A 19322-nucleotide genomic window follows, 5' to 3' on the forward strand; every position below is an offset into this window, starting at 1 on the left:
ATAGATTTAGAAACTTCAGGAAAACATACGCCCATTTAATGCCCAGTAATGATCAATTCCAATTTCCAGTTGCAGAAATGGGAATTATTTTCAATGTGCTCTGTGGGTTATTCCAAATAAACATCTGGCATCATTTTATTTCTTTTTAATCATTTGAATATTAAATTCAAATGATTTAATATTATAGGTCTGTCTATTTATTTGTCCAGCTATAGGGCTGATGATACTATGAAGATATTGAAAGGAATCCACGTCTCCATCAACTTTCAAATGAAAACGTTAAATTGTTTTAAAGCAACCATTTGCTTTTAATATATACCAAGGTTGGATTACAAACTTCTCTAAACTTGTTAGCAGTATTCTTTTTCTTTACCAGCAGCAATGAAGGACAGAAATACCACCTTGCCTTCGGGGTCAGAAATGGGTTTGTGTTTGAAGGAGATGAACGCTTTGCTTTCCATATTGTAGAGAGAGCACACAGAAGAATGATCCAAAACTCCAGATTCTGGTGTGTTGTTCTTTTAGTTGACTTGTTCTTTTAGTCTCAACCAATCAGAAAAACAGTCCTCCTACAGGCATCTTGTGCAGCAAGAGGAGAGGTCTGGGTGATCCGAGCTCAAATCCCAGCTCTGCTCCTCTCTAATGCCGTGAGCTTCATCAACGTGATTCACTTCTGTGAGTCCCAAATTCTTCTTCTTTAGGGCAGATTAACAATAATCCGTCATTAAATGAGATAATGCACATGGAACATCTCAAACTGTACACAGTAGGTGCAGAATAGATGACAGCCATCCAGATCATGAGAGCAAATCCAAAGCCACAGAGGCCTCACCAAAGGCCTACTCAGGACTGAGCTTGGGGAACTGGGCTGAAATTAATTAGGTTGTGTACCTGCAAAGGTAATCCGGAGTTACAGTAATACGACCAGAAGCAAATTAACTTGGGTCTAGAAACCCAACTCCTTCCTTCCTCGGAGGACCGCCTCAGACAAATGAGCAGTCCAGCCTCTGTTCAGGAAGGAAATGTGAATTCAGTCAACAGGTCCAGGCCTCTGCTGAGAGCAATAGAAACTAATCAAAATTATAGATCATTGTAATAAGAGGTCGCTTTGGAAACCTGAGGACAGTTATAGTTGATTTAGGCTAGTGTGAGGACTGTAAAGAAAACACCTTGGGTCTTTAAGTCCTATAGCTTCCTTTGGGTAATTACAAAGAAATAGAGTAGTGTGTAGAGGTACACCTCTCCATGACCTTCCACAGATCAGATGCACATCCCGGCCAATCAAAGCCAGTACTTCATTCAATAAAAGTTTGAGACAATGTGGTTTTCCTACTGTATTAGATGTCCTGTCCGCCACACGAGGGCTATAACCACATTCCTCAGCATTGGATAGTATTTCAAATGCCATTTGCTTTACCCAAATCAAGGCTCTAAAAGTGACAGTTCTATTTTCTGTACTCACAGGCAATAGTATAGCATGTGGACAAACAGCTTTTGAACCCAATCCTGTCTGTCACCTCCTACACGTGTGACCAGCTCCCTCGTCTGAGAAATGAGAGTCTTTGTTAATGAGAGTAATTAAACGAGTTAATGCCTGTGGTATATTTGGTCCAGTGCCTGGTTCATAGTAACTGTCCACTAAAATGATGGAATAAATGGTAGGTACTCATAGATGGGTTGTACGGATTCTAATAGAAACATAATGGGTAATTAATTTTAGCTGAGTTAGACTTGCTTTAGGCTGGGGCTTCTCAAGGTAGATTGAAAAAGCCATAGAAATAATGCTGGCCCACAGATTTGAGACCCAAAGTAAGAAGGAAAAGCCCAAGAAGCGTTATTCGCTCTTTCTCTTCCTTTTTAGTTTGGTTTTCAAAAGAAGCTACCCTCACACATTCCCTTCCCCACTGCCCTGAGGATACTGTAGTGTGTTTTGTGTTCATCACTCCTCTGCTTTATCCAAAGTTTCCTGCCTCTCCCTGAAAGATGTATTTTTAGATCTGCCCCATCATCTTCTTTTTGCAGGACACTACGTTTGTGAGAGTCATCCACGTGGCCACAATTTATTCACTTTCAGGGCTGTATTCCTTGGTACAAATATAGTCCAGTGTGTTCTTCCAATCTATTGTTTTTGGGCATCTGTATTGCTTCCAGTCTTTGCTCCTATGAGCATTCATATCTACTAGGAGCATGCAACAATGTTTCCAGGGTCCTTATGATGAATGACTTTAGAATTTTATTGAATTCTGTACCTGTGGAGATGATTTTGTGGTTTTTCTCCTTTAATCTCTTAATGTGGTAAATTAAAGTAACAATTTTTTTCTAATATTGAACCAATGGTGCATTTCTGGCATAAAACCTACTTGAGAGCTTGTTTGGAGGTTCTAGCAGGGGAGTGCAGCTACTCATATACCCTTGACCGAAGAACAGTCCTCCTCTGTGGGGGAAGGTCATCCTCCTCGATGGAGCATACAGCTTGGCGATGGACGCACATGGAGCTGTAAGGAGGGAAGGGGACACACGCTTAGCCTGACAGATCAGCTGAATCAACCCTGGCGATCAATGGGGTGACAGATGTCGCAGCCAGATCGCCCTCACATCCCATAAACCCTACTTTATCTCTGTTGCAGAATTTGGTTTACTTTTATATTATTTAGTATTTATAGATCGTGATCCACATTTACCTAGATTTGGTATCAAGATTACAGCAGCATCAATAAATTACTATTTCCTTCTTCCCTCCCTCCTTCCCGTCCTTCCTCCTTTCCTTCCTCTTTCTCTCTTTTCTTTTTTTTTTTTTAATGCTTGAGAAGAGCTTGTGTAAGAGGACAGCCATTTATGTTTTGAAAGGTTGATGGACCTGGAGTTTTTGTTGTTTTTAGCTATTATAAGTAAAGCTGCTATAAACATTTGTGTACAAGTTTTTGTCTGAGCATAAGTTTTTATTTCTCTGGGATAAATTGTTTTAGCCCAGGAGCACAATTGTTGGGTCAAATGGTAGTTGTATATTTAGTTTTTTTAAGAAATTGCTGAACTGTTTTTCAGAGTACTTGTACATTTTATGTTCCCACCAGCAATGTCTGAGCGATCAAGTTTCTCTGCATCCTCAACAGCATTTGGTACTGTCATTATTTTGTATTTTAGCCATTCTGATAGGCTTGTAGCAATATCTCATTGTGGTTTTAATCTGCATTTTCCTAGTCTAATGATGTTGAACATCTTTTCATTTGCTTATTTGCCATCTGTATATCCTTTTTAGTAAAATACCTCTTCATGTTATTTGCCCATGTTCTAATTGATTTGTTTGATATTTTACTGTTGAACTTTGAGAGTTCTTCATATATTCTAGATACTAGTTCTTCATTCCACAAATTCAATTGATAACATTTGCCTTATTTTTTGTCATTTTAAGCATCTTATTTCCATCAAGAACCATGAGTAACCATGGGTTACTTTAAAGTATATTCTTTAAAAGTTCAAAACAAATGGATTCTTAGAAATTATCTTTTTGCAATTTATTTATAACTTAATTTCATTGTAGTCAGTGGCTGTGAATTGACTCATATCAATTATGTGAAATTTTTCAATACTTGCTTTTGGTTTATAATGTGGTCAACTTTCATAAATGTTTTCTGTGTGCTTCAAACGAATCTCTATTTTCTGATTATTAGGGATAGTTTTTAAGTTTATCCATTAGATTAAGCTTGTGATGTTCAATTCTTCTGTATTCTAACTGATTTTTTTTTCTCTGCTTGATTTACCAACCACTGAATGTCTCCCTCGATCATGATCGATTTGATAGCTTCTTTTTATCTTCTATCAATTCTTGTTTTTTGTATTTTGAAGATTTGTTACTGAGTACATACAGGGTCCTGGTGAATTCAATATTTTTAAAACTATGGGCTTCCCTGCTGGTGCAGTGGTTAAGAATCCGTCTGCCAATGCAGGGGACATGGGTTTGAGCCCTGGTCTTGGAAGATCCCACATGCCACGGAGCAACTAAGCCTGTGCACCACAACTACTGAGCCTGCACTCTAGAGCCTGCGAGCCACAATTACTGAAGCCCGTGCATCTAGAGCCCGTGCTCCGCAACAAGAGAAGCCACTGCAAGCCCGCGCACCGCAGCGAAGAGTAGCCCTCGCTCACCTCAACTAGAGAAAGGTTGCACGCAGCAACGAAGACCCAAGGAGGCCAAAAACAAATAAATTAATTAATTAAAATAAAAAATATGTACTAATACTCATTATCTATAGTAATGCCTTTTACCTAAGGTCTGTTTTATCTGGTGTTATTATACTAGCTGTCTTTTGGATACTATCAGCCTGTTGTTCCTCAGATTTGTTCTCCCCTCTCTTATGACATGATTTTTCCTCTCTCCCATTTTTAGCTGGAGCCTTGATCTCCTGAGTAAAAACTCAGCAGCTAGGTGTGGCCATGTGACTAATTTCCAGCCAACAAGATGAAAATGTTGGGTTGTTTGACAGCTTTCAAGAACCTACCTTAAGAGGAAGTGCAGGATGTGCCATTTCCTCTTCTTCATCCTTCCTTTATCCTGAATCCTGGAATGCAGTTGCTGCCATCTGGACCATCTGAGACAGGCTACCTATTGTGAACCATAAGATAGAAAGAGCCAGAGGCACCCACATAAGGCTAGTTGCTCTCAGGTATTAGGTAACCATTGACAAATCAGTCCATGAGTCCTCAACAGTAAATATGGCCAACAGTTCGAAGGTCAAGCCACAGCTGGTCCATCTCCATGGGCTGATGGCCTGCTTTCCACTCTAAGCCAATGGACCAGACAGAAAGCTCTGGTCCCAGAATCCTCCCTGGGGTACATCAGGCCTGTCTAGTGTCACTGCCCATGTTAGATAGCTCTCAGATGGCATCAGGGCCCTGATGGCCATGAGGTTAGGAATCTGCACAATTCATCCTTCCTGCATTCCTCAAATCTGGTCCAAGCACAACTTTAATTTTCCAGCAATGTCTGAAGCCTAACATTCTTGACTAAAGCAGAAAATAGGCAAGCAAAATGTCCACTAAGAGTTTTAAAATGTGTTCCCTTGGCTTCCTACTAAATTCTGTTTCAAGTGTTATCTTATCATTGACATTTTAAAATTTTTAAATTAGCTATATAGTTTCACTATATATCCTGCTAATATTGAGCTGAATTGGATTCAGAGATGAGTAGTATAGATACACTGAGTTCATAAAATCTTGCTTCCTAAGTTTCCTGGACAGCTGCTTAAAAATTTAGGTCTGGCCTAACAGTTTTCTAATGGGGAAGTTATTTCTTTCTTCCATAAGTAGAGAAATAAGGAATTCTGCTAAATTGAAATATAATTTTCTTATACTAATTGCTAAAAGTAAAGGGCTACCATTTCTATGACTCTGCCCATGCTCAAAGTCTCTGTGGTGACACCCTGAAAGATTAATAATCTTCTGAAATAATTAGCAAATTAGCTATTTCCTTTTTTCCTTCTCTTGAGGAAAAAAAAGTTGAGGCTGATGAAGTTTCCTGTTCCAGGGTCCAAAGGTGTGTGCTTGTAGACAGCACCCTCTCATCACACCTGTGGCTCTCAGGTTTGGGTGTGCATCTGCATTCCCTGGGAAGTGGGTTCCCATACCACACTCCTCTAGATTCCCAAAACATACTTCTCTAGATTCCGGAGGCTTAGAGAAGGGTTCAGGTATCTGTATTTTTATTAAGTCCCCAGAAGATTGTAATGCCTTCCAAGATGAAAAACCAGTGCATTTTCTTCTTGAATTATCCATGCCTTCCTCCTTGGCAAGATAGGGAAGGGCAGGAGGGCATGGGGCTGCCACACCAGGTGAGTTCTCCAGGGCTGGTCTGGTGGGTGATAACTGTCATCCTACAGGGGATACCAAAACCAGGGGAGAGGGAAGAACAGCTCAAGTTCACCAAGCTGATAAGAAATTGCCCAACCTGTTGCCAGCACCAATGAGGCCATGACTGGGAAGTCAGGAATCCAGTGGAAGCTGAGAAGCAAAAGCATGGGTCCAAGGGAGAGGCCAGGGCCACTGTGAAGGTCAAGCGTTATCTTCTACTTGTGGCTAGGGTATGGGGGGGCAGCTACACCTTAAGCATCAGCATTGTCTGACAGCTGGAGCAGACTCAATCAATCTGTGATTTTTCCAGGAATTATTGACTGAGAAACTGGTGGAAAGAGGAGCTGCCTGAACATAACTACTTGATCTGCTATTGGGTCGGTCAGCTCCTTAAGAGACAATACCTTGGGACCCTGAAAACAGAAGCAGAGGTTGGAATCCTGACTCTGCCATCACCACGCTGTGACCTTGGACAGGTCAAAGTCATCTCCCCAGGACTGACCAAGTCAGCACTCGGTCAGTGTTGGTACATTTGAGAGCAGACGCCTCGTGTTTTTGCTTTTTATATCTTTGTGATTGATCATCAAGCTTTAAATACAGTTAGTACTCAAAAAATACCCGTTGAATGAGCAGATTCCTAAAAATAATCAAAATAATGTGATGTGATTCATTGATAAACAGCAGGCTTATCCTGTCTCTGAAACTTAACTCAGCCATGCTCAGCCAAGGCAAGATTTCGAGGCAAATGGATAAATAACGGTGGTAAGGACCTAAAGACTATTTAATGAACAAATGAATGATTAAATGAATGGATTGTTAAAACTAAATTACTGTGTAGACATTCAGTCACAGGATGCTAAATACCCACATAAAAAATGATGCCAAAAAAGTATGTTTGCTATTAAAAGTCAATTAAATATTTTAGTAAATCCAAATATCTGGGTTAAGTTCATCAAATGACTGATTCTTGACTGAATTTTTCATTTTAATTGAGTCTCTTTTGAGATGGTGTAGGCTGAGTCACTCTTGAGGACACAGTGAAGGAGAAATGTGAGGAGGCATCATGCCCATGGGTAGCCTTGGACTGTCTCATGAGTTCAAGTTGCAAAGAGAATTTCAATGTCACCACAGTCATTGCAGGTTCACAGTGAAGGAATCATTTCAGAGTTTCTATTTTTAGATTCCATCATAGTAAAATAGGGCTTTGAAGTTTTCCAAGACCTTTATCTCATAGTTTTTAATTAAGGACAACTGCATTATCACTGAAGTATATAATCTTCTCGGAGCTATAAAGTCCAGCTGATGGCCAATTACATTTTAATCTGTTTAATGAAATTTCCTAATAAAATATCTGATCAATGAATATTTGTATTGTGCATGCTTTACACTAATACATGGTGACATAAATGCCTAGTCAGAGGTGCGTGTGTGCTTACATACATCAATACTGTTCAGGCTCTTCAGCCTTATAGATTTATACCCAATTTGCTTTCAGTGTTTCCTGCATTTTTTGAGCAAAATCCCTTGTTCAGTTTAAATTTCTAATATTCAAATTTATATCTAGATGTTAGTAACCAAAGAGAAATTATTTAGCCACCGCTATGTATTTTACATGCAGATTTTTATGGAGTTGCACTAAACCAAGCATTGCAATATATGGTGTGCTAATTTGTTGCTGGTTTTTTTTTAGTATATTAACTACAGAATTGTAAAATGAAAGAGGCGAGAATTTCTCACCCCAATCCATGAGTTGTATGTGGCAGTTCAAAAAGCCCAGGAGTTCTGCCAGCAACTCAACTGAATCCGAACATTTCTCTCCTTAGGATGCTACTTTTTGTGCAGTGTTTTTCTCTAACCCTGGGAAGGGACGATTAAATAAATAATGAATAAACATGTCTCATTGAAGGGACTTTGACGTTTCATCTAAGTTTACACATTAATTAAGATAAGATTGTTCTAGTCCCCCCCCAAAGGGTATTTTTTTTCTTTTGAGCAACTAGACCGAAATATAGTATAAAAGCGTATGAACACTCTGTTAAATGCACAGATTTAACCCCGCCGTTTTGCTTCTAATCATTATTAATTGCCTCCAGTGGTGGACATTAATTTCCCTATTGCAGCAACATGCATCTTGAGCTTGGGCATATCCTAATACATCAAACGGGACAGGTGATATAATTCAGTTGGTCACAGCTGGAAAGGAGACAGCCACCCACATGCAGGCAGTCTGTCAACCTTAGTTACACTGCAGACACCACCACAGCCTCCGAAACAACGTTGTACATTTATCTCTGGGGATAACGTTACATGAAGTATGGCCGCTTGGTTCATCCTATTTAATCTGTTATTGTCTTAGCGACTACAAGAATCAAACAGTTGAAACTCAAAACTCTGAATTTGTTCCTAGCCATTGAAGGGGGAGAAAACGGAGACAAATGGTCAAACTCATGGTTCAGATGAAGTGATAAGTGCTTGGTTCCGTGTGGATTATATCTGAAGATAGATGTCATCAAAGGATTTAGAGTGAGCCGCTAGTACTGTTTACTGTGATGTGACTTCAGGGTCCTGCCTTGCTCCGTGGACCTTTAGGAGATCTTGACAAGTTGCTCATAGTACCTTGTGTTTATACAAGACTGGCTCTTCGGAACAAAGTTATTAGCTTTGTTATCCTCAAAGATTAGCTCAAAGCTTCTCAGTGGTAACACAGGAAAAAGAGGTAGGGTGGGTATTAGAGTCGATTGGCTGAGAGAAATGAGACGATGATGAGGCTGTGTCGAGTTATGAGCCGACATCAAAGCTGCAACTAGGACTCAATGCCAAATGTTGGCTCTTGAGTCTGGCTCTCCCTGAAGAGGTACTTCCTCTTCCTCTGCAGGATTCATTCTAAGTAAGAGAAATGCAAATCAAAACCACAATGAGATATCATCTCACACCCATTAGGATGGCCACTATCAAAAGAACAGAAAATAAGTGTTGGCAAGGATGTGGAGAAACTGGAACACTTGAGCACTGCTGGTGGGAATGTAAAATGGTGCAGCCGCTACGGCAAACAATATGGTAGTCCCTCAAAAAATTAAAAATAGAACTACCATATATACAGCAATTCCACTTCTAGGTACATATCTGAAAGAATTGAGAGCAGGATCTCTAAGAGATATTTATACATCCATGTTCATAGCAGCGTTATTCACAATAGCCGGGAGCCGGAAGCAACCAAATGTCCATCGACAGACGAATGAACAAAGAAAATGTGGTACTATATAAATACAATGGAATACTACGCAGCCTTTAAAAGGAAGGAAATCCTGTCACAGGCTACAACATGGATGAACCTTGAAGACATTATGCTAAGCAAAAGAAGCCAGCTGCAAAAGGACAAATGCTGAATGATCCCACTCATATGAAGTATCTAAAGTCAAAGTCATAGAAACAGAAAGTACAAAGGGTAGGGAAGGGGAATGGGAATTCCTGTTCAGTGGGTATAGAGTTTCAGTTTTGCAAGATGAAAACATTCTAGAGATCTGTTGCACAGCATCGTGAATGTACTTACTATTAAACTGTACACTTAAAATGGTTAAGATGGTAAATTTAATGTTATGTGGTTTTCACCACAATACAAAATACATGTAGACAGATATATAAATCAAAAAGTCTAGAGGAATATCCACACAATGTTTACAGTGTTAGAATTATGGGGAAGATTTTCTAATTTTTTTGTTCTCATATACCTATACTTGTAATTTTTCTCTACAATGATATATATTGGAATTCTGTCCAGAAGTTAATCATAGTAACTACCTTTTCTAAAAATAGCCCCAGGCCCACAGGTGTCTTGCCCAAGGACACAGAGAGTCAGCAGCAAACCAGGAGGAATGTTGAGTCATTTGCTCACCCAGCAAGTATGCAAGTACGCTCCTGTCTTGCTCCACATCCAGGGACATAAATTATTTCACAGCAGGATTCGCTGGACCTTCTCTACCAAGGCATTCTTGGGATTTTCTTTACCACCACCCAGCTCCCCATCTGCCCAGAGTCAGCTCAAGTAAAACCTCCCAGTGGGATGCCACTCATCACGGCACTTCCTCTCATCTCTCTTTTTGCATTTACCATATCCTGCCTTGTTAATAGTTCTTTGTGAACCTGTTTTCTCTTTCTCATTAGATGATAAACTATTTGAGGGTAAGATCCATGTTTGCTGCATTTGTGTATCTCCAAACACAGTGTCTACTCATGGCGACCCCTGGAGGGGTAGCTGCTAAATGAATGACAATGAATGAACAAATCAGTGAGTGAATCAATGAATGACATGATCACTGAACTCTCAATGAGCAAATTAACAAATCAAGTCAGCTAGGACAAAATTTTTCCCACAAGTTCTGGATTGGTTCTTATTTTATCCAAAGCAGCAATCCTTATCCTCAAAACTTCTTTTTGATCAAGGAATTTTTATTCTTTGTACTTAGTAAGAATTATAAAAAGAAGAATTACAATAATAATTATAACTATGTCATCTCAGCCCCATATTTTAAATAATATGAATCCGTTTTTACCTCGATAAAGGCAAATTTTCATTCTTAAATTTGCTTTAGCAGGGATCTCAGACTTTTATACAAAGACAGGCTATATGCTTTATAAAAATGGTTTTGTTTTATCGTATGTCTCCAACCTGGTCCCTAGGGGAAAAGTTACAGGTGGGTCCTATTTTGTATATTAGAGATGCCTCTTTGTGTAAATAAATTTTTCATAAATCAAATTATAGTTGGGATATCATAGGGGCACCACTATTTCAATGGAACTTTCCAGAAGGGTTCTGTAAAAACAAGCTTTGCAAAGCAAGTAACCAGATATCATTTGTACTGTTTGTAAACTTTGCTATATAAGATTTTCTAAAAGTGCAGCATAAGGTTTTATCCAATGGTTTTGGCATTAGGTTAAAAAAAAGGTAGCAAAATACATTCGCAGCCTCTGCCTGTAAGGCGTACATAAGTTTAACCACCACAAAGAATCAGGATTCCGTAAGACAGATCCCAGGCTTTCAGTGACTGTCACTCTTTCCTTGCTTTCATCTCCCCTGCCTTTCCAGAGGAGATTCTTGCAGGATCCAGGCCTGAGCACCGCTTTCTTCCAGGGCTTCCACCACAGCTGTTTATTTTTCTCTCATTCTGTTTTCTCTTGGAAGAATCTGAACTCCTCCTGAAAAGCCGGCCTCAAACGCCTTTGTCAACTTTAACTAGAGGGCCTGGCTGGCTTTTGCAAGAGTCCCTCCCTGCAAGATTCACTGTCCCTTGCCTGCCTGTGAGGAGGTCTCGCCACGATGCTTGGACTGCTTTTCACTCACACGGAGGTGAGATTCACAGCCAGGCGGGCGAGGATGGGCTTCAGGTGGCAGATAGGCCGTGTGCCGCCAGCACCGCCTCAGACCTGGAGCTCCTCTGGGGTTGCTGTCTGGGACTCACACATGACATTCTTGTTATCTAGGCAGAATGTGTGTCTGGGTTAAACTGCCAGTGCCACCGTGTCACCGAGTTCTCTGCTGAGCCCGAGACAGGCCTTCCCTATCAGTGATGGCTACGGCAGGCTGGGATCAGCTGCCTCTCCAAGCAGCCTGCTTTCTGCAGCCACAGTGTTTACCGGGCATCACAGGCAGCCGCCAGGACTGGCATCAGCATTCTCTCTGAGTTTGCAAGGGAACAAAGGCTACTCCGAAAGACGCACGTGGAGGAAAAAGCACGATAAGATGTCCTGTGACTGCAGAGACGCCTTTTGCAACCACGTACAGTCATGCTGTTAATGAAAAGAGTTAAACTTGGAAACTAGACTTTGATGCAATGTGTTGTTTCCATTCTTGGAAATACAGTCACGAGGAGCTAATAAATAATCCATGAATGCTCATCTTTTTAAGTCATTTCAAAGGGATGAAGTCAGCCTGGATAATTGTAAATGCAATGGCTCAAGCCCAACTCCATTAAAATGGAAAGGTGTGAACTGATTAGACACTCAGCTGCTTTTGATAGAAGTCTTAAATTCAAATGCCACATCATTTGTTTTTAGCAAATGGAGTAATTACAATAATATTTTCTTCATTTTTAAGGTCAGATCTCTTAAAGTCTACCTGCCTGTGCCTTGTTTAAATGCAGCCAGAATAATTTTCCCTCCATTTGTTAATTAAATGTGTATGTAGCTTAAAGGTAACATCCACCCGTATTTTCTCTGGAGGGGAAATAAATAAATATTCCAGGTGTCTAGTTCCAAGTTTGGAGGGGAGAGTTATAATGTTATTTCATTTCAGATATTATTAGTGAAATGGAAATTAACCTGATTTTCCACCCTAGTAACTATTCTTGCTGAGAAAGATAGCTTTTGTTTGAAGTGAAGGTGTTTTCCTACTGCTGTAGCTTCTCAAACCTATTGTGATCTGAATTTTTTTTTAATTGATAAAGGATTCATTCAGTGGTAAAGTTAATACTTTTTAATATTCTTGTAGCATCAATGCCCAAAGCAAATTTTGTAAATACTTACCTCTTGCGGGAATTGCAGTATGTTAACAAATATGTATTTTTCTAGGATTTTGATAAATACCTGAGAAGTGTTTTATAAGGGAAAACTAAACAAGATTTTATTGTTTCAAATGGGCCTGGCATTGTAAATGAGCCCCAAAAAACCACAAAAAACAAAACTGATCTGCTTACTATAAATTAAAAGGTGTCCTTTTGCCTCCTTCCTCCTGGCTGTCGGGGAGTTAAGCTCCAGAAGTCAGTCACTGTACAGAAGTGATGGAACCGGAAGCAATCAATTTGCCCAGGACGGGCAAGTCTGGTTACAACTGGGTCCAGAAATCTCCAGATGCACCCCTCTTCTGTACTGTCAAAATACTTAAATTTCCTGCAAGCAAGCAGTTGGTCAGTCTACTTTCAGGATTGTAGCAAAACAAAAGAATTAATAAAAGGATTCAACAAAAACAGGTAATACAGACCAGAAAGGAAACCATCGATTCAGCTGGCTTGGTCCCTGGGCAGAGTTCTAACCAGGTCTAGCAGGATTCCTGGAGTACCCCTTCCAAAATATCTATTTGCAGCAATTCTGATTCCAGGGTCCACAGGAGCCAGGTGTCTGTCCTCTGGTGATTATGGTGTGCAGCCCTGGGGAGGGATCACTCATGTTTTATTATTCATCTGTTTATGTACTAGAAAGAAAATGTATGGCTGAGGGTGGGGGTTAAGAATAGACTTGGAAATATTTAACCCATGCTAACAAAAGCTGGGGAGAGGCAGCTCTCTGACAGACACTGCCCCCGACCCCAAGAGTGGGTCTGTGTTCGAGTCCTCCCCATCTTAGCTGGGCAAACTTGGACCCTTAATTTATCTTCTCCAAGACTCAGCTTTCTCATATGTAAAACAGGACAATCTATTACCTCCTTCATTAAATTTAGGAGAATTAAATGAGTTAACGAATGTAAAACGAAGGCAATTAACAATGTTTAGTACATAGTAAGTGCTAAGCCATTATTATTTATAGATCTGTAGACCTCCTTTAAAAAAAGGTCTACAGAACTGGAAAGGATTTTAAAGGTGTTCAAATCCAGCCCTCCCTCCAGCATCTCACGCACATCCCATTAGAAACTTGAATGTGTTGGCTTAGTGATTATGGAAGACATGTTTAGACAGCAGGGAGAGAAGACTAGCTTGAGGAAAGGCTTGGAGACAACCTTGACAAAGAATTTTGAATGTCACTGTAATCAACAAGGGAACTGGTTAAGGTAAAGTTCCTTCATGGGTGTTACATGTTCCAAGCATCAATTTGAGACCTGACCTGACTGCTGGGCGTAGAACACATGGAAAGGTAGTACATAGCAGGGGTGTGAGGTCAGGTGGCCTTGACCTGGGAAGGAGGTGGGGGTCGGCAGTGAGACTAGAAGGAAAGAGTGAGGTGTGAGGGTGACTGAAGTTTAAAGAACGAGTTGAAAGGCTGGAGGGTGAGACAGAATGTGGGATTGAGGGTTCTGTGTTTTGAGTCCAAAGAGAATTTTGTGCAGGCCCTGGTGATGAAAATTTCTGCTGGAATTTTTAAGGTTGTGCTGTCTTTTTAGCTTTGTAATAATTTGATTGTACTCATCTGTGTTCCTCAAGGCAGGATATTTATTACCTCTGTGTAGACTCACATAACTAAATTCTGTTATGTATGGGAGTGTAATAAAAAGCAGCTGATGTTTATTGAATACTCGCTGTGTGTATGCCAGGTACTAAATTAACTTCCTTAGTTCTCACAGCAACCCTGAGAGGTGGATACTATCCTTTTCCCCATTTCACAGATGGGGAAACTAAGGCACTGAGAGGTCAAATGGCTTTTTGAAAGCTACTCACTGAGTAAGTGGGGAAGCGGGGATTTGAGCCCAGGCGGCGTGCCTCCAGAGTCCTGGTCCTTGACCCCTGGGAAGGGATGAACACTACCCAATTTTCCCAAGGTCACAGCTGAATGGTGATCACATTGGGATTCAAACCCAGGTCAGATGCCAAAGCCCAGTCTCTTTCCTTTATTCCCCAGCCGACCCCAGAGATGACATTAGCAATTCAAAAACCAGGTTCAATCACCGCTTGGGGATAGAAGTTGTCCAGGGTTCAGAGAAGCAATTTTGCAGTGAACCAGGGTGACACTAAGCAGAGTTTTCTCTTCCTAGAATATAAAACTTGTATGAAAGGAGACACTTTCAAAAAAGATTTTTCTTAGATTTTCTTTGCACATTAAGTTGATAATTACACATAGGAGTTGATAATTACAAAAGGAGGGCACTGATAAACACCAAACCATTATCTTGCAGGGGGATTGGGTGGGGTGGGTGAGAATGAGAGCCTTTCGGAGTTTGGGTCATGAAAAGGGAATTTTTCACATTTTCCCCTATGTCCATACTATATTGTTTGAATCTTTTATAATGATATTGTATTCATGTATTAATTTTCAAATTTAAAAATGAATTTTAAAAAATATATAGAAACAAACAAACAAAAATATATATATAGAAACAGAAACATCAGGTTTTTAGGCAGAAATAAGGAAGTCCTAGTTATCCAATACTATAAACACATTTTTACAATTAGTGTTATGCAGGTAAGGAAATAATTCCAGTGTAACTAAATATTGTATCTATGTATGTCTGTGTGTGTCCACAGATATACATGGGCAGGGCACCTCACCAGGATGGCAGGCCGCAGCTGTATATAGCAGGGCAACTAATTATCCCTCATTTCACTAAAGGAAGAATTTCACAAAAGGTTTATAGATTCCAGGAAGCAAATCTACAAAACTTGGTAAGTGTAGAAGAAATGATCCAGTATCGAGATAAGGCATCTAACCTTAAAAGATTTTTTTTAAAAAGGCAACCAACAGTTAAGGGCCCACTGTCTATTGCTGGATTTCTCCTGGCTGCACCCCACAACTTCACACCTTTAGTAACAGGGCTCCCCTGATATGCCGAGGCATGACAGAGTTTCCAATTGAAACTCACTTGTAATTTATTGTTCTTCTCACATCAGTTTGCAAGGAAGGGAGCACAGCAGAGAGACACGCATCCTGTACGCCCAGGACAGTCTGGTTGCTCTCTTCTGTTCTACCTATTATTAATAGCACCCTCCCACCTTCACTCAGTATCTGATTTTGATTGATCAGCCATATGGTCATTGTAGGCTGGAGCAAAGCCTGTATCTTGCCGGGTCCAAAGGAGAGAGCAGCCCATTCGTCCTTGTGCACAGCAGCCGTGGTGCCTTCCTGGTCTTGCTGTCTCTGCGCAATCACAGAAATGTCTCAGTCCTCTTATCTCAACTTGGGTCCCCTGTCTTTTCTATCCCTCCTTCCATTTCCTTTGCTTAAAGCTAAAACCAGCTTTACTAGTCCCAGAGTCCCACCTCTCCGCATTGAACTTCTCAAGGCCATTGAAGCTTCACACTGTGGCTCCAGCTTTAGGTGAGTTCCCAGATGAAGGGGAGAGAGAAACTGAGGTCCCAGGACACCATAGCAACATCTGACAAGTTAAGCTACTTCCTAGAGTGGGAATGAAGCTAAGGGTGTGGAGGAGACATTAGACCCACCTTTGATACCAACATACCACGCAAATAAGCAGTTATGGGCTTGGAATCAGATAAATTTAAAAAAAAGAAAACAAAACACAAATGCATGTACAACTCTCCCTCTCTCTCTCTCTCACACACACACACACACACACACACACACAGGAAGACATGCTTTTAGAATGGTAAGTACTTCAGAAAAATAAAAAAAGACTGGGCATCGCTCTGGGGTTTCTCTGGGAGGCAGCATCTGCTGTGGGTAGGACCTCCAGCTCGGGATTCAGACACATCTTAGCTTACAATCCAGCTCAGCCACTTACTAACTACGTCAGCCAGTTTTATTATCTGTACAATGGGAATAATAAAAGCATCAAAGCATTGTTTTGAAGTTTGGAAGATTAATATGATCGTGGGGTTAAAGTAACCACAGTAATGATTCAATAAATGTTAGCGAGTATTGCTGTTATTATAGATACACTACTGACAATGTCATGATAAAGGGACATTGTGACCTTAACAGAATATGTTACTGGAGCATAGTACATGCTGCATAAATGTTAACTGTTATTATTATTACAATTGTTAGTTCAGCCTGTGTAACAATTTATCATTACAATGGCAAGAAATTGCCAATCTGGTTCGTGTGAGGGCTGCTGAATACCATCGTTATGTCAAATCTGGTATTTCCGGTGGCGTCTCCAAGGCTCCCCACCCAGCCGCAAATATACAAGAAGCCTTGTAGTCAACGCCTTCACTACAATTCTCCAGAATTCTCCTAGCCCGGCCTGCAGCATTTCCAGTAGAGTTTCTGATCTAAAATGAGAGGCAAGGTAGGTCGTGGGGTACTTTAACGCTAAGGAGGTTTTCCCCACTGGCCATTTTTACAGCATCATACTTAAGGAGGACCGCTTCTGAGGGCACTTATTCTGTTTGTTTCACAGTTTGGTGGCACATACAGTAGCGTTTTTCTATTGAAAAATGAAGGCTCTAAAATTAGATGGCGGCCGTAAATTTTTTACGGGTGCCCTGCACCGTTCATACTCTTGCTTTACCTCCTGTGCTCCACTTAGATGGGACGGCTCCGAGCTGCCAGCCTGATTTGCGGTCAGTTCTACTCGCTGAGAAGCAGCGGCCGATGGCACTGAACGCTGGGCAGGGCAGGACACCCAGGCCCCTTTCCAGGCATCATCTCCAGCTGCGTCCACCGTCATGGGGAAGCCCTTCTCTCTTGGCCTCCTTAGACCCCAGCTGCCTGGGGTCAAGTCCAGCTCTCCGCTTTCCACCTGTGTCACCCTGGATAATGGCTTGACCTCTGTGAGCCGCCGTTCCTCACCTGTAAAGTGAGAATAACAATGAGACTCGCCTCCCACGGTGGTGGGAATGAAATGAGATCGTGTTCGAGAAAGCTCTAGGCATCCATAGTAATTCCTCCTAAGCGCCCACTTTATCATTGAGCAGACTGGCATTTCCTGAGCACCTGTTCTGTGTCACCCCCATGCCAGGTGCTTACTTGGGCTATCTCGTTGAAGCTCCGCCACCCTGAAGGGCAGCCACTGTCATCCCGCGTACGTGTGAGGGAATGAGTTTCAGGGGTAAAGTCCCCTGTCTTTGGACCCGCAGGGGATGAAAGTGCAACACCAACTCGGCCTGATTTCAGGGTCCGACTTTTCCCACCACACCCACCATGCAGAGGCCTCATAAATAACACACCTCTGGTGGGGCTCAGGGCCTGTAGACAGTGACCTTTGCCTGGCTGTGGGTCCTTTCCCACGAGCAGCCCTGCAGGGTCTGCCTCGGGCTCTGTGGTTCCCCGGAGCCATTTGCTAAGCAGGATGTGAGGTGTGGGGCGCTCGCTTACCAGCCTGGCTTATCTGCTTTGGGGCAGGGCCTTCCTGGCTCGGGCCTTGTGGGTTCATGATTTGGCATAATTACGGTGACCACAATGACACCACTGGCTTTGCTGAGGAGCCTCCCAGGCCAGGAGCCTGAGAGGAAGCAGGATGGGGCCTGGGTTTAGATTTCAAAGGCTGGAGATTAAAGGGGTGTGTTTCCCAGCTTCCCACCTGGTTCTGTCTCAGAAAAGCAGCCCTTGATTCTTCTGGTTCTCCCATTATTTCACGAACTGCAAACTGAAAGAAAATGATTTTTCCCTCTATCATACCTGTTTCACTCTCTATTACAAATGACAGTTCTAGGGACAGTCGTCCAGTTGCTGTTTCCCACCTGTATAGGTCAGCTGCTGGTGGGCTTCCTAGCAGCCACTCCCTCCTCTTCTGTCCCACGTCTCAATTTTCCTCTGCGGCGTCACTGCTTCTCTTCTCTCAGCCCTTGAGCTTCGGGTAGCACCCCTCACCCCAGGCTCAAGGGCACACCATGTGACTCAGCCCCAGCCAATCAGAGCATTGCATTCCACTGACCACAGGATTGGTCCAGGACTAGACACTGGCCCACTGAGATGGAGAGATACTTTTGCCAGGACTTCTCAAAAATCATTTTGAATTGCTTACCATCAACAGAGCAAACAAAGAAAATTTTCATCCACATATGCATACCTCCTGACATACCACTGGGTACCCCTAGAGGTACATGGTCCCATTTTGAGAAGCATATTCCAAGGCAAATTCCAAACTCCTATGTACTCCGTATAAAGATCTTCACAATTTATTGCAAACTCATCTTTTCAGCCCCATCTCTTGCCACCCTGAGTTTCTTGCCATTTCTGGAACAAGCCCTGCTCTTCCACTCCTCTGGATCTTTGTACCAACTGTTCCCCCTGTCTAGAATGCACTTCCCCCTTCTATGCCTAGAAAACTCTACCCATGCTTCTACCTAGATCCACATCAGATGTCGCCTCCTCAGGAAGCTTTTTCACTTCCCAGATTTTTAGCTGCTTTCTCCTCAGCTAGACACATATCTTAATCTGGGCTTGTCTGATTCTCGCTTCCTCACTGGGCTATAAGCACACCCCTAAGCACCTCTGTATATCCAGAGCTAACACAGGGCCTGAATAAAGGCTTATTGGATGGGTGGATGGATGGATGGATGGACAGACCAATGGACAGATGGACCATTGTGCTTAGAAAAACCAGCTCCCACACCTGCCACAGCATCCCGGCCCAGCTGGCATCACTTTCGAGTCACAGTGACAGTTGAATAACATACAACCTGGTTCTTACACAGGCATAACTCTATTTATTAATTGCCAATTTCATAACAATCCATTTCACTGTCTATGCCTGTTAAACTCTTGAATGCTTTATAAGGAAAGGAAAGCAGGGCCAGTTGCTCTTTTCCCTTAGTCTACCTGCTTCCTGACGGCAGCCAGGGCAGGAGTCACTCTTAGTGCTGTGGCAGAAACTGGCTACCTGCCCACCAACCCCGTTTCCTTTCCTCTTGGGCACACAGCTCAATTATATTTCC

At 41.9% G+C, this 19322-nt stretch overlaps 1 long non-coding RNA gene across 1 annotated transcript; it reads right to left on the reverse strand.

The window, feature by feature from the left end:
* Positions 1-12556: 12556 nt before the first annotated feature.
* On the reverse strand, positions 12557-14287 carry LOC132371482 (uncharacterized). Its single transcript, XR_009504856.1, has 3 exons — positions 14205-14287; positions 12818-12983; positions 12557-12726 (listed from the first exon to the last, which is right to left on the reverse strand). It is a non-coding gene; the product is annotated as an uncharacterized LOC132371482 (long non-coding RNA).
* Positions 14288-19322: the final 5035 nt, after the last annotated feature.

The sequence above is a fragment of the Balaenoptera ricei genome, chromosome 9 (assembly GCF_028023285.1).
Source record: "Balaenoptera ricei isolate mBalRic1 chromosome 9, mBalRic1.hap2, whole genome shotgun sequence".
NCBI classification, from domain to species: domain Eukaryota; kingdom Metazoa; phylum Chordata; class Mammalia; order Artiodactyla; family Balaenopteridae; genus Balaenoptera; species Balaenoptera ricei.